Source organism: Rhinoraja longicauda, chromosome 38 (assembly GCF_053455715.1).
Source record: "Rhinoraja longicauda isolate Sanriku21f chromosome 38, sRhiLon1.1, whole genome shotgun sequence".
Classification (NCBI taxonomy): domain Eukaryota; kingdom Metazoa; phylum Chordata; class Chondrichthyes; order Rajiformes; family Arhynchobatidae; genus Rhinoraja; species Rhinoraja longicauda.
The window spans coordinates 2738810-2752270 of NC_135990.1; the positions used below are offsets into that span (position 1 = coordinate 2738810).

General features: G+C 47.4%; 1 long non-coding RNA gene across 1 annotated transcript in view; it reads left to right on the forward strand.

Annotated features, from left to right (window-relative positions):
• Nucleotides 1-11080, forward strand: part of LOC144610913 (uncharacterized) — a 20957-nt gene extending 9877 nt beyond the window's left edge. The window contains exons 2-3 of the long non-coding RNA XR_013549455.1: nt 3879-3995; nt 10810-11080. This is a non-coding gene — a long non-coding RNA (uncharacterized LOC144610913). The remainder of the gene's footprint in view (nt 1-3878; nt 3996-10809) is intronic.
• The last annotated feature ends 2381 nt before the right edge of the window (nt 11081-13461 follow it).

The following is a 13461-nucleotide window of genomic DNA, read 5'->3' on the forward strand; positions in this document are numbered from 1 at the left end:
GACAGATTTGAAAAATGTAAGCTTGAAATTCATTCTGAAATGCTAAGGAAATGCTTGTGGAATTCTGAAATAATGATATGCTCATAGTTCTATACATTCAAATAATTTTACATCATTCTGTTCTTCACAGGAGTGTTGGCTGGTCATGATGTGAAATAGTAGCATTCAGTAATTAAGGATGAAGGGTTTCTAAACTCACAGTTCTTAATCTGGAAATTAAAATGACAATTCCATTGAATTTTCTGCCAATCAATGATATCAAAAATGATATGGTGATCAAATATATTATTAATCGAGTTGAATCCGTAGCAGGATAGATGTTGGAATGTAATGGGGACCAACTATCAGATCTTGTTAAATGTGCTGCTACCGATTTGGACAGTCTAATTTATTCACAAAATCAGCAGGTCAGGCAGCATCTCGGGAGAGAAGGAATGGGTGACGTTTCCGGTCGAGACCCTTCTTCAGATTTGTACCAGCATCTGCAGTTATTTTCTTAGACCGTCTAATGTCATGTGCAGGTTGCTGGAATATTATGGGCAAGGTAGGAACAGCACAGTGGCGCAGCGGTAGAGTTATTACCTTACAGTGCTTGCAGCACCGGAGACCCGGGTTCGATCCCGACTACGGGCGCCGTCTGTACGGAGTTTGCACGTTCTCCCCGTGACCTGCGTGGGTTTCCTCCGAGATCTTAGGTTTCCTCCCACACTTCAAAGACGTACAGGTTAGACAATAGACAATAGACAATAGGTGCAGGAGGAGGCCATTCGGCCCTTCGAGCCAGCACCGCCATTCAATGTGATCATGGCTGATCATTCTCAATCAGTACCCCGTTCCTGCCTTCTCCCCATACCCCCTGACTCCGCTATCCTTAAGAGCTCTATCCAGCTCTCCCTTGAATGCATTCAGAGAATTGGCCTCCACTGCCTTCTGAGGCAGAGAATTCCACAGATTCACAACTCTCTGACTGAAAAAGTTTTTCCTCATCTCAGTTCTACCCCTTATTCTTAAACTGTGGCCCCTTGTTCTGGACTCCCCCAACATTGGGAACATGTTTCCTGCCTCTAACGTGTCCAACCCCTTAATAATCTTATACGTTTCGATAAGATCCTCTCTCATCCTTCTAAATTCCAGTGTATACAAGCCTAGTCGCTCCAGTCTTTCAACTTACAACAGTCCCGCCATTCCGGGAATTAACCTAGTAAACCTACGCTGCACGCCCTCAATAGCAAGAATATCCTTCCTCAAATTTGGAGACCAAAACTGCACACAGTACTCCAGCGCTTTGTAGGTTAGTTGGCTTGGTGTGTGTGTGTGTAAATTGTCCCTAGTGTGTGTAGGATAGTGTTAGTGTGCGGGGATCGTTGGTCGACACAGACTCGGTGGGCTGAAGGGCCTGTTTCCACGCTGTATCTCTAAACTAAACTAAAGTTGCTGCCTAACAGCCTTACTGTTTTCCCAGTTTTGCATCCAACACACTCGGGGTAGTTTACTGAAGCCAATCACCCTACAAACCTTCACGTCTTTAGGATGTGGATGGAAACCAGAGCACCCGGAGAAAACCCACGCAGGTCACGGGGAGAACGTACAAACTCCGTACAGACAGTGCCTGTAGTCGTGGTCGAATCCGGGTCTCTGGCGCTGTAGGGCAGCAACTCTACCACTGCGCCACCATAAATATATATTAGTGTATATCTTTGCGTATATACAACTGGAATTCATTACAGGAGGGCTGGGGTAGTTTAGAGATACAGTGTGGAAACAGGCCCTTCGGCCCATCGAGTCAGCGCCGACCAGCGATCACATGTACACTCGTTCTATCCTACACATCAGGTGCAGTTTACAGAAGCCAATTAGCCTACAAACCTGTACGTCTTTGGTGTGTGGGAAGAAACCGGAGCACCCGGAGAAAACCCACGCAGGTCCCGGGGAATAATACAGAATCCGTACAGACAGCACCCGTAGTCGGGATCGAACCCGGGTCTCCGGCACTATAAGGCAGCAACTCTACCACTGCGCCACCATAAATATACGCCGATCAGCCAAAACATTATGATCTGATGAGCCAAAACATTATGACCACCTGCCTAATATGCTGTTGGTCCTCCGTGTGCAGCCCCATACGCAGCAGGGCGCGATGCACTGTGTATTGTGACACATTCCTCCCGTGACCACCATTTAAATTTTCCATGACTTGTGCCACAGTCGACCTTCTGTCGGTTCGGACCAGACGGGATAGCCTTCGTTGCCCTCGCTCATCGATGAGCCTTGGGCGCCCAACACCCTGTCTGTCGCCGGTTTGTGGTTTGTCCCTCCTCGGACCACTGTCGGTCGGTACTCACCACTGCTGACCGAGAGCACCCCACAAGCCTTGCCTATTCAGAGATGCTCTGATCCAGTCGTCTGGCCATAACAATTTGGCCCTTGTCAAAGTCGCTCAGGTCTTTACTCCTGCCCATTTCTCCTGCATCCAACACATCAACCTCAAGAACTGACTGTTCACTTGCTGCCTAATATATCCCAACCCTTGACAGGTGCCATTGTAACAAGATAATCAATGTTATTCACTTCGCCTGTCAGTGGTCATAATGTTTTGGCTGCTCGGTGTAGGTTAGTATATATCTTTGCATAAATAGAGCTGGAATTCGTTACAGGAGGGCAGGGGTAGTTCAGTCACAGAGTGCGTGCTGATAAATGTTTGAGTCCTAAGGGAATGTAGTGCAAGAAGGTGGCAACTCTACTGCTGCACGACCATGCCACGTCCAAATGTCGGACTGCATCAAGTTCAAAGAGGTAAGTGCGGACAATAACATATGTGGCTGTTACGCACAATAATATCATCACCAGGACCCTGTTCACCAGATTGATCCCTGGGATGGCAGGACTTTCACATGAAGAAAGACTGGATAGACTCGGCTTGTACTCGCTGGAATTTAGAAGACTGAGGGGGGATCTTATAGAAACATATAAAAGTCTTAAGGGGTTGGACAGGCTAGATGCGGGAAGATTGTTCCCGATGTTGGGGGAGTCCAGAACCAGGGGTCACAGCTTAAGGATAAGGGGGAAGTCTTTTAGGACCGAGATGAGAAAACATTTCTTCACACAGAGAGTGGTGAATCTTTGGAATTCTCTGCCACAGAAGGTAGTTGAGGCCAGTTCATTGGCTATATTTAAGAGGGAGTTAGATGTGGCCCTTGTGGCTAAAGGGATAATAGACAATAGGCAATAGGTGCAGGAGGAGGCCATTCGGCCCTTCGAGCCAGCACCGCCATTCAATGCGATCATGGCTGATCATTCTCAATCAGTACCCCGTTCCTGCCTTCTCCCCATACCCCCTGACTCCGCTATCCTTAAGAGCTCTATCTAGCTCTCTCTTGAATGTATTCAGAGAATTGGCCTCCACTGCCTTCTGAGGCAGAGAATTCCACAGATTCACAACTCTCTGACTGAAAAAGTTTTTCCTCATCTCTGTTCTAAATGGCCTACCCCTTATTCTTAAACTGTGGCCCCTTGTTCTGGACTCCCCCAACATTGGGAACATGTTTCCTGCCTCTAACGTGTCCAACCCCTTAATAATCTTATACGTTTCGATAAGATCCCCTCTCATCCTTCTAAATTCCAGTGTATACAAGCCTAGTCGCTCCAGTCTTTCAACATATGACAGTCCCGCCATTCCGGGAATTAACCTAGTAAACCTACGCTGCACGGATCAGGGGGTATGGAGAGAAGGCAGGTACAGGTTACTGAGCTGGATGATCAGCCATGGTCATATTGAATGGCGGTGCGTACAGGCTCGAAGGGCCGAATGGCCTACTCCTGCACCTATTTTCTATGTTTCTAAGCTCAGGTTGTGTCTCTGCTGTGTTTTGCAATTGCAGGTCTGGTGACTGAATGTGGGAAAGGGTTTATATTCCAATCCCCTTAAATCTTGGATCCGGCAAACTGCGGAAAGAACGACGAGACAACAGGGAACAGGAGATTGAATAAAATGATGAGTAAGATTAAGATATGACTCGGGTGATGAGAGTTTTATTACTCATTGGGATTCCTCTCAGAAGCAAAACGGCTCACAGTGCAACTTGCACTCCTTATCGGCAAAACAATAAAATATGCGTCAAATGAGTCCAGGAATTCCAAAGGCCACTTGGAATAGTCCCTCCCCTCCCCAACCCAAGTCGCACCAGCTTCTCGTTCTCACCCAACAAGCAGCTAACAATGGCCAGTTTCCTTTATCTTCATTACTTCTTTGCATACCTTTCTTTCATTGTTCTTTATCTCTCTACATCGTTGCCGAAACCTCTCGTTTCCCTGAAGGTAGACACAAAATGCTGGAGTAACTCAGCGGGTCAGGCAGCATCTCAGGAGGGAAGGAATGGGCGACGTTTTTCGGGTCGAGACCCATCTTCAGACTGAAGGAAACTCTCATTTCCCTCATCCCTAACCATTATGAAAAAGGGCCTCGATCCGAAACGTCACCCATTCCTTCTCTCCGGAGATGCTGCCTGTCCCGCTGAGTTACTCCAGCTTTTTGTGTCTATCTTTTGAATAGTTCCAGTTACTTCTGAAGGAGCAGTTTTATACACACAGATTTCTGCGCTTTTTAAACACTTGGCTTTAAATTTGTTATTGTCACGTGTAACGAGGTCCCCCTTTTCCAACCAAAATCAGATCAGTTCCGTTCAGTCTAGTTGATTATAACGTGCTAAACTAGTCACCAGAAAGACAACGCAAGATTACAATCGAGCCATTTACAGTGCAATCGAGCCATGTACAGAGATCACTGTGTTGCACTGGATAGATAATTGGAGCGCAGGAGGATGAGGGGTGATCTTGTAGAGGTGTATAAAATCATGAGAGGAATAGATCGGGTAGATGCACAGAGTCTCTTGCCCAGAGTAGGGGAATCGAGGACCAGAGGACACAGGTTTAAGGTGAAGGGGAAAGGATGTGATAGGAATTTGAGGTGTAACTTTTTCACACCAAGGGTGGTGGGTGTATGGAACGAGCTGCCAGAGGAGGTAGTTGAGGCAGGGACTATCCCAACAGTTAGACAGGTACATGGATAGGACAGGTTTGGAGGGATATGGACCAAGCGCAGGCAGGTGGGACTAGTGTAGTTGGGACTTGTCGGCCGGTGTGGGCAAGTTGGGCCGAGGGGCCTGTTTCCACACTGTATCACTCTGTGACTCTGTGACACTGGTAGAGAGAACGAGAGCAGAGTGAATGAAACCAACAGAATATTGCTCCCAACACCACTATTAATTTATGGAACAATCTTAGTCACCAGAGTGTTTTATGAAGGGCATTAAAGGCAGATAAATGGATACAAAAGGCAGGCAAAGACCGATGTGATTGTCCAAGAAAAAGAATCAGCTTTCAAAGGGAATTCAAAGACATCACAATTACTATTGATCTTAACACTTATGCTCTGAGGAAGCTCTCGGTGAGTTACTAGTCTAGTTTGTGCTCCAGTGTAGAAGTGCGGGCAACATATTCACGAGCGAGAGTCAAGACTGACTGGTTCCAGGCCAATCTGGGAATTCTAAAATGGGAACAAGAGTTCTTTGCTTAGTTTTCTAGTTTTAGAGGCACGACGTGGAAACAGGCCCTTCAGCCCATCGAGTCCGCACCGAGTAGGGTCGCCAACTATCTCACTCCCAAATACGGGACAAGGTGACGTCACCGCCCCGCGCCCCACGTGACCTCACCCATCCAGCGGCCACGTGCTCCCGCTCCGCCAATGGCGGCCGCCCGCCCACAACTCTCCCCGCTGCACCACCTTAACGCACGCCAAGAAAAGACGCAGAGAAGATTTGAGTTTAGTTTTAGAGATACAGCGCGGAAACAGGCCCTTCGGCCCACCGAGTCCGCACCGCCCAGCGATCCCCGCACACTAACACTATCCTACACACACCAGGGACAATTTTACATTCATACCAAGCCAATTAACCTACAAACCTGCATGTCTTTGGAGTGTGGGGGAGGAAACCGAAGATCAAGGAGAAAACACAAGCAGGTTACAGGGAGAACGTACAAACTCCGTACAGACGGCGCCCGTAGTCAGGATGGAACCCGGGTCTCGGGCGCTGCGAGGCAGCAACTCTACCGCTGCGCCCAAGATTGATAAGGGTGTTGCCAGGACTCTATGGTCTGAGCTAGAGGCTGCAGTAGAGCGGGTAAAATCTCTCAGAGAGAATAGAATCAAATGAAGTTTGCAAGAATAGGGTCTTTTTCTGACTCCCTCCACCCACATGGCGGCACGGTGGTGCAGCGGGTAGAGCTGATGCCTCACAGCGCCAGAGATCCTGACTACGGCTGCTGTCTGTACGGAGTTTGCACGATCTCTCCGTGACCTGCGTGGGTTTTCTCCGGGTGCTCCGGTTTCCTCCCACACTCCAAAGGCGTACAGGTTTGCAGGTTAATTGGCTTCAGTACAAATTATAAATTGCCCCTGGTGCGTGTACGGTAGGGTTGGCCAGCAGTGACTCGGTGTTTCAGCGCTGTTTCTCTAAACTAAACGGCTCTAAATTGGCCGGAGGGTCAAGGTCAGGAGGAATAACCCAGTGGAGAGGAAATCTAATAAACCTAGCCAATGAAGTAAATGAAATTGGAGTTTATGCAACACTTTAGGCAGCGCGTGAAATGATATCCATCAAATAGCATTGCGGTTGCTGTAATGGAAAGTACAATGAACATCTGCTCATTAACCATCTACATTGCCTTGCTTAATTTGTTGTCTTGTGTTGTACATACGCTCTCAGAGTTCCTGATCCATCACTGGCCTAAAGTGACATGATTTGTCTTATTCTCAGGAACAAGGGATGAGGGGTGCCAATAGACAATAGACAATAGGTGCAGGAGGAGGCCATTCAGCCCTTCGAGCCAGCACCACCATTCAATGTGATCATGGCTGATCATTCTCAATCAGTGCCCCGTTCCTGCCTTCTCCCCATACCCCCTGACTCCGCTATCCTTAAGAGCTCTATCTAGCTCTCTCTTGAATGCATTCAGAGAATTGGCCTCCACTGCCTTCTGAGGCAGAGAATTCCACAGATTCACAACTCTCTGACTGAAAAGGTTTTTCCTCATCTCCGTTCTAAATGGCCTACCCCTTATTCTTAAACTGTGGCCCCTGGTTCTGGACTCCCCCAACATTGGGAACATGTTTCCTGCCTCTAACGTGTCCAACCCCTTAATAATCTTATATGTTTTGATAAGATCCCCTCTCATACTTCTAAATTCCAGTGTATACAAGCCAAGTCGCTCCAGTCTTTCAACATATGACAGTCCCGCCATTCCGGGAATTAACCTAGTAAACCTGCGCTGCACGCCCTCAATAGCAAGAATATCTATTGAGGGCGTGTAGCGTAGGTTTACTAGGTTAATTCCCGGAATGGCGGGACTGTCATGTGTTGAAAGACTGGAGCGACTTGGCTTGTATACACTGGAATTTAGATGTATTCTGAAAGGGGCCCATTTATCCCCACTCTTTGCTTTCTGTCTGTCATCCAATTCTCTGTAGAGACTTAATAGTGTAGAGACCTAATAGTGGGAGGCAGGGTGAGGCTGAAACAGTCTCTGTGCACTAAAGATATTGTGTAGGAAGGAACCGCAGATGCTGGTTTGAACTGAAGATAGGCGCAAAATGCTGGAGTAACTCAGCGGGACAGGCAGCGTCTCTGGAGAGAAGGGACGGGTGGCGTTTCGGGTCGAGACCCTTCTCCAGACTGAGACTCAGGTGGAAGAGAAACAAGAGATAATGACAGTGATGTAGATAGAAACATAGAAACATAGAAAATCGGTGCAGGAGTAGGCCATTCGGCCCTACGAGCCTGCACCGCCATTCAATATGATCATGGCTGATCATCCAGCTCAGTAACCTGTACCTGCCTTCTCTCCATACCCCCTGATCCCTTTAGCCACAAGGGCCACATCTAACTCCCTCTTAAATATAGCCAATGAACTGGCCTCAACTACCTTCTGTGGCAGAGAATTCCACAGACTCACCACTCTCTGCGTGAAGAAATGTTTTCTCATCTCGGTCCTAAAAGACTTTCCCCTTATCCTTGATATTGAACAAATGAACGAAAGATATGCAAAAACGTGACAGTGATCAAGGAAACAGTGGGAAGTATCTGTTATACAACCACTTCCAAAGCAGCACCAATAGATGCTCTTTGAAGTCCAAACAGATGATAAGCCGACAGCCCAGGCAGGTCAGGCAGCATCTGTGGAGAACATGGACAGGTGAGAAGAAACGTTTTCACCCAGAGAGTTGTGAATTTGTGGAATTCTCTGCCACAGAAGGCAGTGGAAGCCAATTCACTGGATGAATTTCAAAGAGAGTTAGATAGAGCTCTAGGGGCTAGCGGAATCAAGGGATATGGGGAGAAGGCAGGCACGGGTTACTGATTGTGGATGATCAGCCATGATCACAATGAATGGCGGTGCAGGCTCGAAGGGCCAAATGGCCTCCTCCTGCACCTATTTTCTATGTTTCTAAAATGCTGGAGTAACTCAGCGGGTCAGGCAGCATCTCTGGAGAACATGGATAGGTGACGTTTCACAGAGTGCTGGAGTAACTCAGCGGGTCAGGCAGCATCTCTGGAGAACATGGATAGGTGACGTTTCACAGAGTGCTGGAGTAACTCAGCGGGTCAGGCAGCATCTCTGGAGAACATGGATGGGTAACGCTTCGGGTCAGGAAAGGAAGGTCTCGACTGGAAACGTGACATGTCCTTTTTCTCCAGAGATGCTGCTTGGCCTGCTTGAGTTACTCCAGCATTTTGTGTCCATCTTTGGTATAAACCAGCATCTGCACATCCTATTTTGAGCTGTGTTTTAAAAAAATTAAAACCTCATCGCTCTAAAACCACCAGCTCCATCCCAAGAAGAAAGCTTTTCATAACAACGCCTTGTGCTGAGAAGGGTCTTGCTCCTTCACTGACCCACAGTGCCACCCTAAATCACCAGAGGTCTGACAATTTCCATTATTTACCAGGCTGTGGGGAAATTGGCTCACTCCCAATGATCAAATTAGGTTCTTGGCTGTTTTCCAGCATGTAATAGCTTTGCGCCTGATCTTTGCTGGTGGGGAGAGATAAAACCACCAACCTGGTTTCTCTCTGACGATTTTGGCATTAAAGCCATTTATCCCAGCTACAACACCCACAGATAAAGTTTGCAAAAAGTCAGAAATTCTTCTGACTTTAGAGATACAGCGCAGAAGCAGGTCCTTCAGCCCACAGAGTCCGAGCCGGCCAGCGATCCACGTACACTAGCTCTATCCTAGTGTAAGAAAATAACTGCAGATGCTGGTACAAATCGAAGGTATTTATTCACAAAATACTGGAGTAACTCAGCGGGTCAGGCAACATCTCTGGAGAGAAGGAATGGGTGACGTTTCATTCAGGTCTGAAGAAGAGGTCTTGACCCAAAACGTGACCCATTCCTTCTTCCAGTTCTCCGACCAGTCTGACTGTCCTCCTGATTACAGTTTTATCTCTGTTTGCCTTGTTCTCAGCTTCTCCGAGCTAACAAGCTACATTTCCCTTGAACCGCATCTCTTTTGATGTCTCGTTTTCACACCTTCTTTATTTCTGTGTCTCCCTCTCCCCTGACTCTCTGTCTGAAGAAGGGTATTCGACCCGAAACGTCACCCATTCCCTCTATACCTAGATGCTGCCTGACCTGCTGAGTTACTCCAGCATTTTGTGACACCTAGCTCTATCCTACACACACCAGGGACAATTTACAATTTTACCCAGAAGCCAGTTAACCTACAAACCTGCACGTCTTTGGAGTGTGGGAGGAAACCGGAGCACCCGGAGAAAACCCACGCAGGTCACGGGGAGATCGTACAAACTCCGTACAGACGGCACTCGTAGTCAGGACCAAACCCGGGTCTCTGGCGCTGTGAGGCAGCAACTCTACCATGGGCCTACAGTAGGCTCTCTATTATCACACGTTTCAGGATAATTCTACTGGCATTCTGCATTATACTGGTACAGTCCCCACTGGCTAGTGATCCAGGCTTAGAGGACATAACAGAGCATGGTTTGGTTGAAAGATACAGCATGGAGACAGGCCCTTCGGCCCACCGAGTCAATGCCGACCATCTATCACCCGCTCATACTAGCTCTATGTTATCCCACTTTCTCATTCCCTCCCCACACACTGGGGCCAATTTACAGAAGCCAATCGACCTGCAAAACTGTGCGTCTTTGGGATGTGGGAGGAAACCGGAGCACCCGGAGAAAACCCACGCAGGTCACGGGGAGAACGTGCAAACTCCGCACAGACGACGCCCTAGTTGGGATTGAACCGGGGTCTCTGGCGCTGTGAGGCAGCAACTCTACCGCTGCACCACTGAAGCAACATCAGGAACTCAACTCAACCCTCTGTGTTGAAGACTCTGTCTACCTGGGCGGCACGGTAGCGCAGCGGTAGAGTTGCTGCTTTACAGCGAATGCAGCGCCGGAGACTCAGGTTCGATCCTGACTACGGGTGCTGCACTGTAAGGAGTTTGTACGTTCTCCCCGTGACCTGCATGGGTTCTCTCCGAGATCTTCGGTTTCCTCCCACACTCCAAAGACGTACAGGTATGTAGGTTAATTGGCTGGGTAAATGTAAAAATTGTCCCTAGTGGGTGTAGGATAGTGTTAATGTACGGGGATCACTGGGCGGCACGGACTTGGAGGGCCGAAAAGGCCTGTTTCCGGCTGTATATATATGATATGATATGATACAATATTTCTTAACAACATTTCTCTTCCTTTTGTTTTTGATCTCAATCCAACTTCATTTCAGGAAATCGATGGAGTTGAAAGTGGATGTTGGCGTTGCATCCTTGACAACCATCTGCTTCGGCTAGTCCCAATCGAGTCTCATTCATTCTAATTCAGCTCAAGTTGTTCAGAGGCCTGTGTGTAAATAACCACCAAGGAGTTACCAGCAATTATAATCAAATATCACAAAGGCCTGTTGTTTGGCAGGTTAGGATGAAATTATGAGCTGTTTAATTTCTTCTCCGCTATCACAGTTGGCATGGCGATGGACTGCAGTAAAGGACTGGGTTGAGTTTAGTGTAGTTTAGTTTAGTGTTCAAGATACAGGGCCGAAACAGGCCCTTCGGCCCACCGAGTCTGTACCGACCAGCGATCCCCGCACACTAACACTATCCTACAGGATAGACTCGGCTTGTACTCGCTGGAATTTAGAAGATTGAGGGGGGATCTTATAGAAACTTACAAAATCCTTAAGGGGTTGGACAGGCTAGATGCAGGAAGATTGTTCCCGATGTTGTGGAAGTCCAGAACAAGGGGGTCACAGTTTAAGGATAAGGGGGAAGTCTTTTAGGACCGAGATGAGAACGTTTTTTTCACACAGAGAGTGGTGAATCTGTGGAATTCTCTGCCACAGAAGGTAGTTGAGGCCAGTTCATTGGCTATATTTAAGAGGGAGTTAGATGTGGCCCTTGTGGCTAAAGGGATCAGGGTGGACGGAGAGAAGGCAGGTACGGGATACTGAGTTGGATGATCAGCCATGATCATATTGAATGGCGGTGCGTACAGGCTCGAAGGGCCGAATGGCCTACTCCTGCACCTATTTTCTATGTTTCTATGTTACACACACACCAGGGACAATTTTTACCGAAGTCAATTAATCTACAAACCTGCACATCTTTGGAGTGTAGCAGGAAACTGGAACACCCGGTGTGGACAAGTTGGGCAGATGGGCCTGTGTCCACACTCTATGACAATGACACTGGGCTTTTTAAAATTCAGGCCAATGTATGTTTGTGTTTTTTCCTGTATCTTATTACATCTACGCAGCTAACGGAAGCCCACGAGTGAATTGAAAGTCTTATTTCAGAACAGTAACAGAAATGAAGAAATAATGAGAATTCTCCAAATCAATGATAGGACTGACCTATTTTTAAATTAGATTCAAAAGGCCACGCTGTGAAATTCAGATGGCAGGGAACTGTATCTTTGCAACTGCTTCCGATAACTGACAGAAACAGTAGAAACTAACATTTATAACTGTCAGACAATATAAAGGGTATACCAAACTCAAAATGCCTTTTCAGTTAAAACCGTTCAATGAATTGAAAAAATACTGAGCAGAACAAAATCAGTATTAAGCTGTCCCCTTTACCTCCCCCCTCGACTCCATCCAAGGACCCAAACAGTCTTTCCAGGTGAGGCAGAGGTTCACCTGCACCTCCTCCAACCTCATCTATTGTATCCGCTGTTCCAGATTCTTGCTATTGAGGGCGTGCAGCGTAGGTTTACTAGGTTAATTCCCGGAATGGCGGGACTGTCAAATGTTCAAAGACTGGAGCGACTAGGCTTGTATACACTGGAATTTAGAAGGATGAGAGGAGATCTTATCGAAACGTATAAGATTATTAAGGGGTTGGACATGTTAGAGGCAGGAAACATGTTCCCAATGTTGGGGGAGTCCAGAACAAGGGGCCACAGTTTTAAGAATAAGGGGTAGGCCATTTAGAACTGAGATGAGGAAAAACTTTTTCAGCCAGAGAGTTGTGAATCTGTGGAATTCTCTGCCTCAGAAGGCAGTGGAGGCCAATTCTCTGAATGCATTCAAGAGAGAGCTCTTAAGGATAGCGGAGTCAGGGGGTATGGGGAGAAGGCAGGAACAGGGTACTGATTGAGAATGATCAGCCATGATCACATTGAATGGTGGTGCTGGCTCGAAGGGCCGAATGGCCTCCTCCTGCACCTATTGTCTATTGTCACCCCAGCGGTATGAACATTGACTTCTCTAACTTCAGATAGCCCTTGCTTTCCCTCTCTCTCCATCCCCTCCCCTTCCCAGTTCTCCCATCAGTCTTCCTGTCTCCGACTACATTCTATCTCTGTCCCGCCCCCTCCCCTGACATCAGTCTGAAGAAGGGTCTCGACCCGAAACGTCACCCATTCCTTCTCTCCAGAGATGCTGCCTGTCCCGCTGAGTTACTCCAGCATTTTGAGTCTATCTTAAAGTCAATATTAAAGTCAACGAGGAGAAAGATTTCCCAATGGACCTGCAAGGAATATTTCAGACGTCAACCTGGACATATTAGCATTGGTTGAATGTTGATGTTAGTTTGACATCACTTTGACATGCTCCTAGAAACATTTGGATTACATGCTCCAATTCCCAACATTGACGAAAAATAAGAAACGGAAACCATGGAATAAAGGACACAATTTGACTTTAAATGTCCAGTGGATTTAAAAGATACTTGGACAGGTAATGGACAATAGACAATAGGTGCAGGAGGAGGCCATTCGGCCCTTCGAGCCAGCACCGCCATTCAATGTGATCATGGCTGATCATTCTCAATCAGTACCCCGTTCCTGCCTTCTCCCCATACCCCCTGACTCCGCTATCCTTAAGAGCTCTATCTAGCTCTCTCTTGAATGCATTCAGATAATTGGCCTCCACTGCCTT